This window comes from Malus sylvestris, chromosome 15, assembly GCF_916048215.2.
Source record: "Malus sylvestris chromosome 15, drMalSylv7.2, whole genome shotgun sequence".
Classification (NCBI taxonomy): Eukaryota; Viridiplantae; Streptophyta; class Magnoliopsida; order Rosales; family Rosaceae; genus Malus; species Malus sylvestris.
In genome coordinates this window covers 36,548,517-36,565,026 of record NC_062274.1, presented here as the reverse complement: position 1 = coordinate 36,565,026, position 16,510 = coordinate 36,548,517, and positions in this window count along the sequence as shown.

The window sequence follows — 16,510 nt, the reverse complement described above, 5'->3', positions numbered from 1 at the left end:
TATTTCTCAACTTTTTCTTATTTTCTTTTCTTTTTCACGTTTTTTTTTTCTGTGCCCTTCTCTTTCTTTGGCACACTAAACGTACAACCTTATAGATTTCCAACGAAAAACTTTCCCCCACACTTGTTTTCTGCATAATGTTGATCAAAAGGAATTCCCTCTAAATCATGCTCCACTATTCTTTAAGAACAAGGGTATGAATAGTCCTATTCTAGGCTAGGTAGGGATAATGTAGGCTAAATAAGGCTCAAAGGGGTTAAACCTACAAAACATATGCAAGGGAATAAGGCTTTTTGGTTCTAGTTTAACTAAACAACTTCATCTTGTTATATGTTACGCAATCAATTTTAAGCTTTGAATGAAACGGGCATGAGTTCTAGTATTTGGAACTAAAATGATGAAAAAAAACATTCCAACCAAGCAAAGAAATAATGAGATCATGCAACGACTTTAGAAAACAAGAATTCACAGATTAATAACTCTCCAAACAAGGAATAGGCTCAAGTCTCTCAGGGTTGTAGCGTTAGTTTGAGTTCCTTCCTTCAAGCATGTTACAAAAACTGATTTTTTTTTCTTCTTTTGTGATTACATGTGAATTCGTTAATGACAACTACAACCAAGTATTAACCAAAGAGCATATCAAACTTCCACCCATGTTTGTAATTTTCTTTAACAATCATGTAATTAAAAACCAAATCCTCATCATTGTGTTGGAAGGTAGCCTAAGACACAAACAAAAACAACTCTAAAAACGACTTTTTTGGGTTTTTCAAAACTTTTTCGATTTTTTTTTTCAAATTTTCATATTTTTCTTTCAAAACACATTAAAACACTTCAAAACACAATAAAAACACTTAAAACAATGAGTAACAACTCGAGAAGTGCTAGGTGGTTAAATCCAAAGAAAATTCATGAAAAACACTTTGTTTACCCCCCTCCCCCCCACACTTAAACCAAACATTGTCCTCAATGTTTCAAACATAGACCTCACGCAAGCAATCAAACAACACAGCTAACAAACATGACATTTATGGCAAAGTAAAAGCAATAAAGAGTAGGGTTAAGGAACGCAAATCTGGTTTTGGAGCCGGAGATTCCTAGGTCTTCTTTATTTGAACGCATGGGTTGCCTCCCAAGAAGCGCTTTCTGTAACGTCTTTCAGCTGGACGATACCTCCTTTTAGGCTCCATTAGGGTCCACAACATGGAGGGGTAATTCCTCCACGACATGCTCCTTAAAATTCTCGTAGTAAGACTTCAAACGGTGTCCATTCACTTTGAATTCATGTTCTGTCTTTAAACTTTGAATTTGGACTGCACCATAGGGAAAAACATTAGTAACAACAAAAAAACCAAACCATTTATAACGCAACTTACCTGGAAACAATCGAAGGTGGGAGTTGAAAAGTAACATTTTCTGCCTACAAAAAACGTTTTACTTCGAATCATCTTGTCATGGAATGCCTTCGTTTTCTCCTTGTAAATATGCGTTCTCATAAGCCTCATTCTTAATCTCCTCAAGCTCATTCAATTGAAGCTTCCTATGAATGTCAGCCGCATCTATGTCCATATTGAATGTTTTGACTGCCCAATATGCTCTATGCTCTAACTCAACCGGAAGATGGCACAGTTTCCCATAGATAAGCTGAAATGGAGACATCCCAATTGGTGTTTTGTAGGCTGTACGATACACCCATAGTGCATCATTCAAGCGCAAGCTCCAATCTTTCCGAGTTGGCTCAACTGTCTTCTCCAAAATCTGCTTGATTTCTTGGTTAGAAACTTTGGCTTGCCCACTTGTTTGAGGATGATAAGGTGTCAAAACCTTATGTGTGATATTATACTTCTTGAGCAGCGCCTCGATGGTTCGATTGCAAAAATGGGAACCCCCATCACTTATAAGTACTCTTGGCATTCCAAATCTGGCAAATATGTTAGTTTTGACAAAATCTGGAACCACTTTGGAATCATTAGTACGGGTGGCTCTTGCTTCCACCCATTTCGACACATAATCTACAGCAAGTAAAATATAATTGAAGCCATGTGAGGAAGGAAAAGGACCCATGAAATCGATACCCCAAACATAAAAAATCTGAATAGAAAAGATAGAGGTTTGCGGCATTTGATCTTTTGCACCTATATTGCCCATTCTTTGACAACGATCACAAGTCATACAAAAAGTTCTAGCATCCTTAAAGATAGTAGGCCAATAAAATCCACATTCTAAAACCTTAAGTGTTGTGTGTTATGTACCAAAATGACCCCCACATGCATAAGTGTGACATAAAGTTAAAATTGAATTAAATTCAGAATCATCCACACACATACGAAGAATTTGATCAGTGTAATATTTCCATAAATAAGGGTCATCTCATACATAAAACCGTGCATCATTTTTAAGTTTGTCACGTTGGTGTTTGTTTAGGGTGCTTGGAATTTGTTTAGACACCAAATAATTCACTAAATTAGCATACCATGGCTCACTTACCTCAATGGACAGTAGCTGCTCGTCTAGGAATGCTTCTAGGATGGGTAAGGGCTCCTCATTGTGTATCAAACAGCTCAAGTGGTCAGCCACCACGTTCTCACTTCCTTTCTTGTCCTAGATTTCGATATTGAACTCTTGAAGAAGAAACATCCAGCGAATAAGCCTTGGTTTAGTCTCTTTCTTTGTGAGTAAATATTTCAAAGTTGCATGATCAGAATAAATGATGACTTTAGTACCAAGTAAATACGAACGAAACTTAACTAAAGCAAACACAACAGCAAGAAATTCTTTTTCAGTAGTGAAGTAGTTTAATTGAGCATCATTCAAGCTCCGAGAAAACATAGTAGATGACATGCGGTTGCTTGTCCTTTCTTTGTCCCAAAACGGCCCCTAATGCATAATCTGAAGCATCGCACATAAGCTCAAAAGGAAGACTCCAATCTGGTGGAACTATGATAGGTGCCGAAGTGAGCATCTCCTTGAGGTGATTGAAGGACTTCTCACATTCGTCATCGAACACAAATGGCACATCCTTTTGCAGGAGTCGGCATGGAGGTGTAGAGATCTTTGAGAAATCTTTGATAAAACGTCGATAGAATCCTGCATGTCCAAGGAAAGAACGAACCTCTCTCACCGAAGTGGGAGAGGGTAAGAAGCGTACAAGATCTATTTTCGATTTATCAACCTCAATTCCCTTTTCTGAAACTATGTGGCCTAAAACGATGCCTTGTTTTACCATGAAGTGACATTTTTCCCAATTTAAAACAAGTTTAGTTTCGATGCAGCGTTTTAAGATTAATGTGAGATTAGTTACACAATCATCAAACGAATCACCAAAAACACTAAAACCATCCATGAAAACTTCAATAATCTTCTCAACAAAATCTAAAAAGATACTTACCATACATCTTTGAAACGTGGTTGATGCATTACATAAACCGAATGACATTCAACGATAAGCAAAAGTACCAAATGGACAAGTAAAAGTAGTCTTTTCTTGATCATCTAGAGCTATAACAATTTGATTATATCTCGAATGACCATCAAGAAAACAACAAAAAGAATTACCAGCTAACCTTTCAAGCATTTGATCAATGAACGGCAAAGGGAAATGATCTTTCCTTGTGGTAGCGTTGAGCTTCCTATTGTCAATGCAAACTCTCCAACCTGTTTGGATACGAGTAGGCACAAGTTCATTCTCTGCATTCTTCACCACAGTGACTCCATATTCCTTTGGAACAACTTGAACGGTGAAACCCAACGGCTATCCGAAATTGGATAAATCACTCTACAATTAAGAAGCTTGATAATTTTTTTTTTTCACAACTTCCATCATTAGAGGGTTGAGTCGACGTTGAGCCTCTCGAGTTGGTTTACCCCCTCCTCTAGAAGTATGCGATGCATGCATGTTGTAGGGCTAATTCCCTTAATGTCGGCTAAGGTCCATCCAATGGTTGTTTTGTACTCTTTCAACACCCGAACCAATTTCTCCTCCACCATTACTGTGAGTGATGAAGAGGATATGATAGGCAATGTCTCTTTATCTCCCAAGAAAACATACTTCAAATGATTTGGTAATGGTTTAAGCTCGAGGGAGGGTGCCTGAATCACTGAGGGTAACAACTTATTAGTAGAAACGGGAATTGGAATTGGGATTGGAGGCTTACCAATATGTTGTGGCAAAGACTCAAAGGCAGCCACCATCTCGCCAATTTCTGCAGAATTAGGCACGGCTACTTTGGGTTTAAGTCTCATTCCTTCGGTAATGGTTATTTCAAGAGGATCCCTCTCCAAGGAGTCAAGATATTCCTGCGCCAATGAATCAAATAAATCAATAGAAAAACAAGAATGATCGTCTTTAGGATACCTTATAGCTTCAGAAATGTTAAAATCAATAATCTCGCCATCAAATTCCATTGTTAAATTCCCCTTGAACACATCTATCTTGGTGGGGGCTGTTTTCATGAAAGATCTCCCAAGTAGGATCAGCAATGGTGTAGAATAGGCCAAATCTTCCATGTCAAGCACACAAAAATCTGCTGGAAATATCAATTGGTTAACCCGCACCAAAACATCTTCCAAAACTCCTTTCAAATATACATTAGAACAATCAGCTAATTGAATATTAACCCCATCATTTTTAAGCTCTCCTAGGTTCATAGATGCATAGATAGAGTATGACATGACATTAATGGAAGCACCTAAATCTAGCATAGCATGTTCAAACTTAGTATTTCCAATAACATAAGGGATTGTGAAACTACCTGGATCTTTGCATTTAGGAGGCAGTTTCTTTGTAAAACTACTGAAACATTCTCACATACTCATACCACTTCCTTGTTCGAAATCCTTTTCCTTGTTGTGCAAAGCTCTTTCAAAAATTTAGCATACTTTGGAACTTGCTTGATTGCATCAAGGAATGGGATATTGACTTGTACTTTCCTGAAGGTTTCTAGAATGTCTTTTTCATTCTATTCTTTCGTAGATTGCTTGAACCTGCTAGGAAAAGGCACATTTGGTGGAATAGGGTTAGAAAAAATCGAATTTGAACCAACCTTACCTGAATTGGACAGTGTGGAAGGTTTAGAGGGCTGCAGCAAGGGTTGTTCTACCCTTGCTGTGGCTCTTTCTTCTTGTTGTAGCAACTTTTCGTCTTCCTCTTGGCTTGGTTTGGACGTTTGTGGGTTGGTTCCAACCTCATTTCCAATTTTCAATGTAATGGCCTTGGCAGTTTCAAATCCTCCCTTTGGATTTACAACGGTTAAACTATGAAGTTTGCCTTGTTCTCTAAACTGTTCCATGAATTCCACCATTTGCCCCATTTGATTTTTTCATTCGCCCATCTCCTTGGCTTGATTTTGTAGGCCCTGCGTTAATGAAGTTAGTACTTGAAGAATTTTATCGTTATCCATTAACAAACCTGCATTTGGTTGGGCAAATTGTGGATGAGGTTGTGGTGGTGCGTATGGCCTTGGAAAGAGCCCCGGAGGTGGCTGTCTAAATCTTCCTTGTTGTTGAGTTTGAGGTTCCCTCCACTTTATATTTGGGTGATCTCTCTAGCCCAGATTGTAAGTGTTGGAGAATGGGTCGTTCCTTGGTTGATAACCTATGGCATTAGCACTTTCCCATCCCCCATTCTCTATCACATGAGGACGTTGATCATTAAGATGTTCTTGCATAGAGCACATGCCACAAGTAATTGTTCTTTGCCCTTTGGATCCTTCAACAACCTGTGACACAAGAACAGTGAGATTAGCCAATTGAGATTGAATTTCGGCCATTGAACTTACCTCATTAACTTGGTGTTGCCGTGGGGGGTCTCTTTGTCCAACTCCCTCGTATTGTTGTGCATTCAAGGTGTGGTTCACTATTTAGATCTTTGTTGCAACTGGGGTTTTGTCAACCAAAGCACCACCTACCAAGGCATCTAGTATTTGTTTCTCAATTGGAAGTAGTCATTCATAGAAATATTGAATTAAAAGCTCTTCCTTCATTTGATGTTGTGGGCAGGATGCAACTAACGTCTTAAAACGCTCATAGTACGCTAGAAATGATTCTCCTTGGCTTTGTTGAATTCCACTAATTTTCTTCCTCAAAAGAATAACTCTTGAAGTTGGGAAGAATTTCTCTAAGAATGCTCTTTTCATGCTTTCCCAAAAAGTGACGGTTCCAGGTGCTAATTCGTAGAGCCAATCTTTAGCCTTGTTCATAAGAGAGAATGGAAAAGCTTTCCATCTTCAGAATATTGCCATCCACGTTGATTGATGTCATGCTTGAGCACACCACTTCAAATTCATTCAAATGCTTGTTCGGATCTTCCATGGATAGCCCATGGTATTTGGGAATTGATGCAGCAAATTAAACTTCAATTCAAACTCATCGGTCTTGCCTTGAGCTATTGTAAGGTATTGAATGCAAATAGGCACGACATTATCCAATCCCGAGGCTGAAAGTTCCTTGATTATTCTGTTGTCAACAACCATGTCTTGTTCCTCTTCGAATTCCTCTTCAATTTCAACTTCAGATTTAGATTCAGAACTAGAACTAGGTGGATTGGGTTTTAGCTGCTTCATTTTCCATCTCAAAGTTCGTTCAAAATCGTCGTCAAACTCCAATATGTGTGCACGAATAGATTGAGAACTTCGAGTCATAAACTAGCACCTAAAACAAAGAAAACAAAACAAAACAAAATCAGAAACACAAACAAAACAAAAACAGAAACAAAGGGAAGATTAACAATTTTGCTAATCCCCGGCAACGGCGCCAAAATTTGATGTGGTAAAAAATAACACACAAATTAAACCCTATTAAGATAGTTGTAGTACGCGTAAGTAGGGATCGTTCTAGGCCAGGAATTAGTTAGGGATGCTAATCAACACAAATTTAACTTAAAAACTTAAAACTAGACTCAAACAACTCAAAACAAGCTAAACTGACTCAAATAACACAAAACTAAGTTAAATTGACTCAAAACAAGAACTAGAGGGTGATTTGGACGAAATTTAAACTAAAAAGACTCAGAATACTAAATGGGGGTTGTTTTGACAAATTTAAAGTAAACCTAAGTACTTGCAGAAGCAAACTAAAGGTAATACAAAATTGGATGTTTTTAGGGGTGTAAGGCTAGCTAGAAGGTCCTTCTCCACACATGACACATATGCATACAAATCGATTTCCAGTTATTATTCCTATAAACCATGATTGACAATGCCCCAAATTAATCGTGAGAAACACAAATTAACTTTCAGATTTTCCTAAATTCATTAAATTGGACTCAGTGATGCAACCAAATTATTCTTATCAAGTTCCCTATATGAATAACATGATAGAGATACATATCAAAGATCATTAAGTTCTATGAAAATCATAAGCATTGACAAGACAATTCATAACTATGAACTGCATGATACTCCTGCCAGGAATTTACTTAACACAATCATGACTAGTGACTTTTACTACTTGTGAATATAAGTTCATAACGATTAGATGAAATTCCTTTATATTCTAGCATCAAATTCATGCATGCAAACTAAGTATGCATCCTTAATCAACATACAAGAACAAGTTCTCCATAAAACAGATAAGTAAATTGCATTCACAATTCATGAAACAATAACTGGATGTAATCAATTCATATCACATATATGTTCATGGCTTTGAATTCACCTATAACTAAAATGAAATTAGTTCCACATGTTCATCATAATTGAAAACCAAATTAAAATAAACATTGGACTAAAACTAAGAATAGGAATAACCCAAAAACACTCCAGCACTCCAAATGACAGATTTGGCACAATCCTTAGCTGCAGGGTCACGACACAAGTCATTCTTCTCCTTGCAAGCACGGCACAAGTCTCTAAAAACTCTCAGAAACCTGCGGCATTCTTTTTATTTTTCTCTCTGAATTTTTCTCTTGCGTGTGTGGTACCCTGAATGGTGCGAATTTGATGTATATATATAGGGCTAGGGCACGACACAAAGGTTGCAAAGGAGAAGGATTTGGCATGATAGATTCCTAAGGGGAAATGGATAGGGTAATTCGACACAAATCTTCTAGAAAGGGGTGTTATGGCAGGTTCTTAGGGGAAAGAATAAGAGGGTACGACACCAATTTAAGGCAGAGGATAGGGCTTCTAGAACCAAATATTTAGGTGATTTAATGTGAAATTGATTCCCCCTTGTAGCTGAAATTTAGGTAGACTAGGATTAGGATAAGATAAGATAAGGTTTGTTTGGATAATGTTGGATATGATAAAGTTTTGGATAATGTTCCTTCCTTTTAGCTGATTCCTTATCTTCCATGTCTTGAATTAATTTCTCCATCTCTTTAGCATATTCCTAGCCTCTTTTGATCTTCAAAAACGTCCATCCACCTTGCTCCATGCATGTGCTATCCATTCTTGGCCCAAAACTGCTCTAAAATGCTCCAAATTGCCTTTCTTGCCATTTTTGCCATTTGGACCTACAAACACACGAAAATAGCTTAAATCACTATAATAAACAGAAACTAACTCACTAAATGCAAAGAAACAAACTAAAAAAGTCGCACACTTAACGTGACCACACAAACAGAAGGGCACAGGAAGTGGGAGGGCAGAGAATTTGCCTCCTTCATTTTGTGCTCATCGTACAAGAGAAGGGACAAGGGAAGGAAGTAGGAGAGAGGGTATATCTTTACACTATGTTTGGATGAAGAAATTTAAGATTACCAAGGAATTTTAAAATAACAAAAATTGAATTGACGGGATTTTATTTTCTAGAATTTGTGAATTTTCTTGTTTGGTTAGCCGAAAAGAACAATGGAATTGAATACGGAATTTGTTATTTTTAAGCTCTGAATCATAGAAATTGGGAAATGACACTTATTTATATGGAATTTAAACTTGGGAATTGGAGGTCCCAAATTCAAAGTTTTTTTCTATGCGGAAATTCTAAATTTCTATGTTTATGAATCCAAACAAGAGAATTCGTGCATGTCAATTTACAAATTCTGACTTTTATCCAAATTCCAAGTTTATTTCCCTCATCCAAAAATAGCGTTATGGATTTGGATCCTCTTCTGAGCCCAAGGAGAGCATCCTCCTGACCAAGAACTGTGGGCCGTTGGATGTATTTTAATTAAGATTTATCTTAATTAGGTTTGGATTAGGAGAAAGGTGCTTCATTTTGTGCTCATCATACAAGAGAAGGACAAGGGAAGGGAGCAGGAGAGGGGGTATATCTTTATGGATTTGGATCCTCTCTTGAGCCCAAGGAGATGATCAATTGTGGGCCATTGAATTTTTATCCAACGGCTATAATTATTATTATTTTAAGGGAACCCCCTTGTTTGTAGTCGTTGGATAAAAATCCAACGGCCCACAGTCTTTGGTCAAGAGGATCATCTTCTTGGGCTCAGGAGAGGATCCAAATCCTATCTTTATGGATCTTTTACAGGCTACGAGAATGGTAAGGAATGTATTCAATTGGAATTTGAGCAAAATTATACTAATGTATGTCCACACATAAAGTGTGTGTGAAGTGTTTTATTTTTATTTTTTTGTATAAAAGAAATGAAAAAAATTGAAGGAGAGAGGAAGAGAGTGAAAGACAACGTGGGAGTAGGTAGAGAGGGTGAGAGGTTTTTTTTTGTTTTTTAATTTTTATTTTTTACAATTAAAGATGTTAAAATCACCTGTAGGTGATGCTTAAACAAAAAACAGAAAAATTTTGTTTTGTGAAATTACGTTACTGCTCTTAACTTTTTTTTTTTTTTTTTTTGGTGATAGAATACTAAATAGTCTTTTCACTCTCTTTTGGTTGACAAAGAGGGTTATATTAATATGCAGTTTAGATGATTAATATAATCGTTGTCTGACGATCATATATAATTTATGTAATATATGTATTTAATACAATCATTATCTAACCATCTTGATGGTGATTACATTAAATCCATATGTATTGTGGTCATTTTCGTAATTTTGATGTCATTGATTTACAAAGGTTTTATGTAAATCTTTAGTGAAATCCCTCATAATCTTAGTGGGAGATTCTGTCCAAGGCTTACTTTTTTTTTTATTGAATGGAAAACGATAGCTTTATTGATAAATCTCATCGAGATTACAAATCTTGGTTGAGTACATCCCTATTGACGTATAGATGTTCCTCAAACCAAACTATTGAATCATGACAATATAAATGTGACCTCTTGACTTGGCGAGGCAATAAGCCACACCATTACAACTTCTCAAGGATATACTGTTGGAAATGTGCCCTAAAACCAATCATATGATGATACTTTACAGACATTTCACATGTTAAACTGATATATTTTAATATAAAGGGTAAAGATTATTGTTTGAAGCCGTCTCATATAAATGTTATATGCTTAAACAATAAGTCCAAGGAGTATGTGATTGGGAGAATGAGATCTAAAGAAGTTAGATTCATGAGACCATTCTCTTTCATATACATATCCTAAATGTTCCTGATCATAGGATTGCCAATTAGGCATAGACAGTCCGTTAAGATCAGTACGTGCTATGTCTTCTCTTAGGGAGAGTGACTGGTCTCGAGTTATTTGTATGACTGACACCAACACAAGTACGTAGGTGCTCAATAGAGATTGAGTCCACTGAACGCGATCAACAAGGAGTTCTCATACTCATGTCACATGAGAACTCATGGTTGGGATAATGCAAAGTAGTCCTTTGATGTGAGGCATCATAGTTGTCTTGTGGTTAGGTCCTTGATCTTTGACTATGTCAAAGTCACTTCGTCAGATAGTGTCCACAGTATGGTTGGGGTTAAGCCACTTAGCTATGGAGGCAAGTGAATGCGCAACAAGGGATCTTTAACCTTCAAACCGTTTGAGGGAGAATACTCTATGATATGATTAAGATTCTCTGGCCAGAGTATGAATGAGATTTAGGAAGTCGTTCCAAATCACGTTCAAGGTAATCATATAAGTAAGAGAATCACATTGGATAGTAGACATGAATAAACTATCAAACCAAACAATGTGATCAAGAGTATTGTATTAGAGAAAGGTCGTATTGCATTGTAATCCTAAACTGAATAGGTTCTCCACATCTTCTTATTAGCTTGGGTAACCATGACATACTGCTAGGTGTCACTCATGGTTTGTGGAAGCCCTAAACATGTATAAACACTAACGAGAGAATTGAAAGTATGTTTCAACTCACAATCAATTCGAAGGGATCTAATCGCCCACTGCCTCGCTAAAAGGAACCTAATGGATCGTACACCGTGTAAGGTAGAGATTGAATAAACAATGGAGATGAGTAAGAATAATTAAATGATTTAGTTATTTATGGCTAAGATTAATTAATATGTTAATTAATCAAACGAAAATGTTTGTTATAGACCTCGGGTTAGTTTTGGGCCGCAAGACCCAATGGGATTTGAATGTCAAGCCCATTAACTCAAGTTGTATGACAACTTGAAAACACAAAGGGCTTGAAGGCCTAATGAACCCTTAAGGCTGGCCATATAGAGAAGGGTAGGGAACTTGCCTTAATTGCAAGTTTGTCACTCCATTGTGAGATGGTATAACGGAAACTTTATAGCCATTTCATCATTAAGGTTTTTCTTTGAGGAAATTGGAGAGAACACAAACTCTCCCTTTCTCTCTAAGAGGTTGGCCACCCTAGAGGAACATAGCTAGCAATCTTCCTTCATTCTTCATCAATGTTCTCCTTGGTGTGGAAAAATTAGAGGTTCTCTATTTTGGGAACTTGGAGAATCCTTTCAACCATCCTCCTCCAAGAAATCCATGGAGCTAAGAAGCAAGGAATGAAGGCCCTCTCCTTGGGTGATTAGCTTTTGCTTATGCAAAGAGGAATCAACAAAAGTATAAGATTTCTCAACTCACTTTGTTCTTGAGTTGAGTCTTGGTTCAGCACAACAACTAGGCTTTGAATTTCATGGGTTAAGTTTTGTTTTTGAGTGCATACAAACATGATTTCGCCTTTTAATTGTCAATAGCATGCATAAATGTTGCTCAAATGAACTTGTTTTTACAAATTTTTTCCTTCATATACGATATTGTACCCATAGACATCAACTCCTGGATATCAGTGGCAATAAAGCTGAGACTAGATAGATCCATACTACTACCATTATAGGTAGCCATAGTTTCCATAGAATCAATCTCCACTACAATTTGATCGCATCTAAGAGACTTCGCAAGGTGCAAGTCTGCCCTAATAGCAAGAAGTTCCACTTGCTTGACTGAAGCAATGCCTTGAAACCTCCACACCCCCGCCACCTTGAAACTTATTCATTCCCTGCGTATTACCATTCAGCATCTCCAATTTCCTCATTCAGTTGTACAACACCATCAACTGTTCAGTTTAAGCCACCCATCACTAGGATAACCACCAATCCTATTTTGACTCCTACACTCAGCTAGGTTGCTAGTTGACCACCTAGAAATCATGAAGCCAGCTAAACATCCTTTGAACCACCTCCAAAGGTTCAGAAAATTGCGCCTCCCATAGCACACCATTTTGTTCCTTCCAAATGGCTTAAATCACCATCCGTACTGCATCAAAATTCACGCTTTTGTCTTCCCAAATTTAGAACAGCCATTCCCTTAGCGACTCATTAGAATTCACTATCGTCACCAAGCCTAACCGTGCAACAAACCATACCGCACGGGAAAAACTGCAATCCTGTAGTACATGTTGCATTGTTTCTCGAGCAACATCACATCTCAAACACGAAATCTTGAGCCTCACTCCCTTGGTTATAAGGTTGGCTCTCGTCAAAAGAGTATCAGTGCAAATGCTCCACCCACACACTTTAACTTCTGGCGACACGTGCCTTAAAAAATTCTTATTATAAACCCCAATATGCACCCCCGTCGTTAGAAGAAGACAAAGCCATTAAAGTCGGAAAAACACAAATTGTTCTTGCCACCTTATAAGCACTCTTGCCAGAAGAAGAAAAAACCATTTTTTTTTATCATAATGCCACATCAACCTATCAGGTGACCTTCAAATGCTAAGTTGAATCAAACAAATGTAATGAACTTCTTCCTTTACAAATAGCTATTGCAACAACTCAAATCTCCAAAGCATGTCCTCTAATACGATCTAGTCTTTCACCCTTAACTCTCCAAGTGAGGAAGAAGCCAATGTAATAATCTTGAAAATAATGGTCTCGGTAACCATCTATCCTTCTATGCCTGAACGTCTTCGCCATTGTCGATAGCCCATCTCGAGCCCTACTCCAACACACATTATGCCTTCAAAATACTCTTCCATACATAGGGAAGCAGTAGGATGTGCAACGACATTCCAAAAAAAGTCATTATGAAAGTATTTTGCCCTCAACACTCGAGCCACCAGAGACAGTGCGTGATGGACAAACCTCCATCTTTGCTTTGCAAGGAGGGTTAAGTTAAAGGCGTAGAGATCTCAAAAGTCTAACCTTCCCTTGTGCTTAAGACAACACATTTTCTAGTAAGACATACAATGATTTTTTTAGGATTTGATGACACTACTCCACCAAAACCTTGCCATTAGTTGTTGAAGTTCTTCACAAAAGGATTTAGGGAGCAAGAAACTTTGCATGGCATAATGCAACACTACTTTTATGAAAATTAATCATTCGGCCAGAAGCTTGATAATATACATACAGTACATGTTAAACAACACCACAGTCCTTAATAGTAGCACGACCGAAAAAGAAATTGTCATCCGTATACAAGAGATGGTGGAGACTTTGTGTCGAATCTACAATTTGAATCCTATGAAGAACCATTTCCCGTTCATTCAAAGAAATTAGAGTAAATAACCTTTCACACAAACAAGGAAGAGATAGGGTGAAAGAGTTTCACCCTACCTCAATCCTTGCGATGGAATCAAATACCTTTTCACCTCCCCATTAACCTGAAAAGAGTATGGCACGAAAGACACACAAACCACAACAAGTTTAAACCAAGCATCAACAAAACCCATTCGAGTCATCATAGCTTCCTAAAAACTCATTTCAACTCAGTCATAAGCTTTACTCATATCCAATTTGAACACAAAGAAACCTTCATTTCCACTCCTCTTACTATGGAGTAAATGTCCAACCTCAGCCGCCAACAAAGAATTATCGGAGATTAAGCCCCCGGGTCCAAACGTACTTTGAAACAGAGAAATCAATGAAGATAATATTAGCTTTAACCAATTTGCCAACACTTTAGCACATATCTTATATAAGATGTTGCACAAGCTAATCGGATGTAACTGAGACATGTCATGAGGCTCATTAACCTACGGTATCAAAACCATATGCGTATAACAAACCTCTTTCAGTAGCTTACCTGTGTCAAAAAACAACCGAACAATTCTCACTACATCACCACCAACAAATTGCCAAAACTTTTGATAGAACAAAGATGACATCCTATTAGGCTCTGGTGAATTGGAAGAATGCATTTGAAACAACACACCCTTGACTTCCTCCTTTGTATAAACACGCATTAGGGAACACACCTTGTGAAGTAAAAATATTCTTAAAGTACTGTAAAACAGCTGATTCAATACCTTGCCAAGAGTCTTGTCAAATTCCATCCTCATCTCGTAAGCTTATGATAAAGTTGTTTATGTTTCTATTCGACGCTCTTTTATGAAACCACTTCGAATTTCGGTCCCCTTCCTTCAACTACATAGCTAGTGATCTTTGTCTCGAATAGGTTTCTTCCTAAGTGATTAACCAATCCCACATTTCCATTAGATCCTTTATCTGCAAAATAACCTCCTCTGTGTAAGGCTTAAAAATCCCCAACTTATCCCTTACGACTCCAATCTCTTTCTTTGTATTACCAAAAGTACTCTGTTGCCAATCAAGCAGTGCCAGACTAGTTGCTTTGATTTTGGAATATACCTAGAAGAATTTTACCCCCCAACCTCATAGCTCTATCCTTCATTTACCACATCATCACACCCTTCTCTATGCAAGCACGTTTCCTTGAAACAGAAACATTTAGTCCTCATACGTACCATCGAATTTAGTGTACGAATCTCAACCAAGATTGTTAGATGGTCCAACTTAGAGAGGTTCAAATAAACCACGCAAGAGCAAGGGAATAAGTCTCCCTAATCTCGCGTGGCAAAGCCTCTATCCAAAAGACATTTCACGTCATTTTTGCTATTTTCCCCCCAAGTGATGGAGTCGAGATCCACCAAATTGCATGAATTCACCACCTCCCTAAATATAGCCATATGTCTCTCCCCATGCATTATGGTCATTGAAAATATCTAACATGAATTTTAGGAAAACCTAATTGGCAAAAAACAAATTGAGCCTTTGGATCTGTAGAAGCACCTCCTCCACGAACCTTTAGTTCCTTAGTGTCAGGCTAAAGCATGCTGATAACGTGTTGTAAGTCTATCTGACTAAATAATTATAGGGCAGAGAATAAGGGGTGTGGCAAAAAAAGAGAGATGATGTAATTCTAGGGTGTGTTTGATCTCAACTCATTATGCCTTTATTTATAGTAGTAGGAAGGTAAATTATTTATCTCAATAGGATTACAACTCTAATAGAATAATATCTAAAGAAAAGATATGGTAGAATTCATAAGGATTTCCTAGAATTTATACGATCACATTTCTAAATAATTAGGACAACAACATGATCAATCACAAAGCAATATTATTTGATTAATGTACATTTTTTAGACATCATGATTGACACACCCCGATCCTAGAATCAAGGCGTGCTGGCCGTCACGTGGACGCGACGTAACCAAAAGTGCGACGTGGAAGCAATAAGATAAGAGAAATACGAAGGAATAAAAAGCAACTACTAGCAATAATAACCAACTAACATGCTAGAGTGAGTTTAAGTGTGAAACACACATATTCAGAGCGTAAGTACTAAGTGCAGTCGAGTAGGACTATAACTAAATTACAACACCCAAAGGTGAGTCCTACATTTATGTAGTCTGTCAGTACGCCGTGGGAATCCTCGTGGGCCGCCAACGCTGCTAACTAGAACCTAGAGGGGCGTAAAATAAGATTGAGTGGGTCAGTAAAACAAAACTTTTCGAAAACATTTCATTTAATAACATTTCTAACCCCTCGCTGTAAAACCTGTATACTTTCCCAGAAAATAACATAATATGCATATAAATCTTCAAATATCTCAATTCACCAATCTTTATCAAAAACTAGAAAGTATGCCATGCTATAAACGTCAACAACAGAATAAGAATGCATCAATATAACATGTGGAATAATGAATCAACCGGAGACCCTGCAGCTGTCCTGTACGGTTAATTCTATAGCTCAATATCTAATCTAACCAGAGTCACCATTGTGACCTGTACGGCGCTACTCTGCACATAAATCGGAACTACCTGAAGTAGTCAGTACGATAAGAAAGATGTAAGAATACGCTCTAGTGCTTCTCTCATCAACAGCTGTATAATAATCTAAAATCACCTACAAGTCGGAACCACCTCTAATGGTCTATACGACATGTCGGAACCCTCTAATGGTCTGTACGACATGCACCT